Source organism: Saccopteryx leptura, chromosome 1 (genome assembly GCF_036850995.1).
Source record: "Saccopteryx leptura isolate mSacLep1 chromosome 1, mSacLep1_pri_phased_curated, whole genome shotgun sequence".
Taxonomy (NCBI): domain Eukaryota; kingdom Metazoa; phylum Chordata; class Mammalia; order Chiroptera; family Emballonuridae; genus Saccopteryx; species Saccopteryx leptura.
The window spans coordinates 59,689,220-59,692,152 of record NC_089503.1 but is presented as its reverse complement, the minus strand read 5'-3'; the positions used below and the strand labels follow the sequence as shown (position 1 = coordinate 59,692,152).

At 37.5% G+C, this 2,933-nt stretch overlaps 1 non-coding gene across 1 annotated transcript; it reads right to left on the bottom strand.

Annotated features, from left to right (window-relative positions):
• Positions 1–1,356: 1,356 nt before the first annotated feature.
• On the bottom strand, positions 1,357–1,432 carry TRNAS-AGA (transfer RNA serine (anticodon AGA)). Its single transcript has one exon. It is a non-coding gene; the product is annotated as a tRNA-Ser (tRNA).
• Positions 1,433–2,933: the final 1,501 nt, after the last annotated feature.

The window sequence follows — 2,933 nt, the reverse complement described above, 5'->3', positions numbered from 1 at the left end:
CCTGGGGCCAAGTTGCTCCAACTAAGCCATGGTTGGGGGAGGGAAAGAGAGAGATAGAGAGAGGAGGGCGTAGAGAAGCAGATGGTCACTTCTCCTGTGTGCCCTAACTGGGAATCGAACCTGAGGCATCTACCTGCTGGGCCGATGCTCTACCAGAGCCAAATGGTCAGGGCCAAGTAATTTCTCTTTTAAGGCTTTATAACATTGGAATAAAAGTATCAGTATCTAAAAGTATTTATGGGAATATTTATGATAGTTATGGGAATTGTGGCTATAACAGTGGCAAAAAAAAACCCCAAAAACAAAAACTGAAAATAACCCGAATGTCCAACATAGAAAAATAATTGGATAAATTTTTGTGCATTTACATTATAAAATATAATCTAGATATTTTAAAAATAAGTTAAATCTATATGTGCCAATCAGGAGGAATGAGTATAAAATATTAAGTGAAAAAGCAAGTTGCACATAATGTATATTTTTTATGCTTATATATTTGTATTAGCAAAAAAAGATATAGAAGGTTATACAACACAGTGTTAGTACTGGATAACTGGGGTGAGGTTGGGTTGGTATTAAGAGAGTAATGAAGATATTAGAGGAAAGAAAGGGGAAATTATTAACATGTGATTTATTGTTAACTTTTTTATTGTTTAACTTATTATAAAGTGTATATTATTCTTCTAATTTAAAAAGTATGTTTATGTAGAAAAATGAGACTAGACCAACTTCTTACATCATATACAAGAATAAACTCAAAATAGATTAAAGACTTAAATGTTTAAAGACCTGAAACCATAAAGCTTCTAGAAAATAAAATAGTCAGTAAACTCTCTGACATCACTTTTAGTAATATTTTTTCTGATATACCTCTCTGGACAAAGGAAGCAAAAGAAAATAACAAACAAATGAAACTACATCAAACTAAAATTTTTTGCACAGCAAAGAAAACCATCAACAAAACCAAAAAGGCTACCTACTGAATGGGAGAACATATTCACCAATGACACACTTAATAAGGGGTTAATATCCAAATTTTTTTTTTTCTTTCATTTTTCTGAAGCTGGAAACAGGGAGAGACAGTCAGACAGACTCCCGCATGCGCCTGACCGGGATTCACCCGGCACACCCACCAGGGGCTACGCTCTGCCCACCAGGGGGCGATGCTCTGCCCATCCTGGGTGTCGCCATGTTGCGACCAGAGCCACTCTAGCGCCTGAGGCAGAGGCCACAGAGCCATCCCCAGCGCCCGGGCCATCTTTGCTCCAATGGAGCCTTGGCTGCGGGAGGGGAAGAGAGAGACAGAGAGGAAAGCGCAGCGGAGGGGTGGAGAAGCAAATGGGCGCTTCTCCTGTGTGCCCTGGCCGGGAATCGAACCCGGGTCCTCCGCACTCTAGGCCGACGCTCTACCGCTGAGCCAACCAGCCAGGGCAATATCCAAGTTTTATAAAAAATTCATACAACTCAACAAAAAACAAACAATCAATCCAATTAAAATATGGGCAGAGGACCTGAATAGACACTTCTCCAAAGAGGACATACAGATGGCCAACACACATATGAAAAGATGCCCAACATCACTAATCATCAGAGAAATGCAAATTAAAACTACAATGAGATATCATCTCACACCTATCAAAATAGGTATTATCAATAAATCAATAAACAACAAGTATTGGCAATAATGTGGAGAAAGGGAACCCTTCTGCACTGTCAGTAGGATGCAATTTGGTGCAGCCATCATGGAAAACAGTGTGGAATTTCCTCAAAAAATTTAAAGAAATAAAACTGCCTTATGACCCAGAAATTCCACTTCTGGGAATATATCCAAAAAAATCCAAAACACTAATTTGAAAAGATACATGCACCCCTATGTTCATTACAGCATTATTTACACAGCCAAGCTATGAAAGCAACCCAAGCACCCATCAGTACACAAGTGAATAAAAAAGCTGTGGTACATATATACAATGGAATATTTGGTCCTAAAAAAAGAATGAAATTTTACCATTTGCTGCAAACATGGATGGACCTAGAAGGTACTATGCTAAGTGAAATAAGTCAGAGAAAGACAGATACCATATGACTTCACTTATATGTGGAATCTAAAAAACAAAATAAATAAAACAGAAACAGACTCATAGACACAGTGAAGAAGATGGGGGTTGCCAGATGGCAGGGGGTGTGGGAAGATGGGTAAGAAAGGTGAAGGTAGTAAGAAGTTAAAAAATAGTCATGGAAATGTAAATTGTAGCATAGGGAATATAGTCAATAATATTGTAATAACTGTGTATGATCCCAGATGGGTACTAGAATTATCGGGGGATCACTTTGTAAATTATATAATTGCTTAACTACTATGCTCTATACCTAAAACAAACATCTTAAAAATTTATATTTAAAAATTAAAAGGAAAGAGAAAAGGCATGGGTTTGGCAGTCATAAAAACTTAAGTTTGAATCTCAAATCTAACAGTTACTAGTTGAGCAATCATAAACAATTAATTTAAACCTCTCAGAGTCTGTGTTTTTTCATCTGTTAAAATGGGGGTAATACTTAGCTCCTAGAGTTGCCATGAGGATGAAATAAGATGATGTATTTAACTGCTGAGCACATAGTATGTACAGTAAGTCCCCAAGTTACAAACATATGACTTACGTACAATTCGTACCTATAAACAAGCACCATAAGGGCTATTGGTAATTAACTGCAGTTGGACATCAGTGAAAATGATATCATAGTTACTCAACTCCTATGGCAAAGAACTAACCAATGAAGTCTTTATGGAACTAGAGCAGCAGTTGATAGCATTTAGGGAAGAAAAGAGGGACGAGACCCTCCAGAATCAAAAAAGTTTCTACAAAAGTTACCTGATGCTTTTCGTCTCATTGAAGCAGGAATGGCAAAGTTAGAGGAGCAAGATCCTGATACTG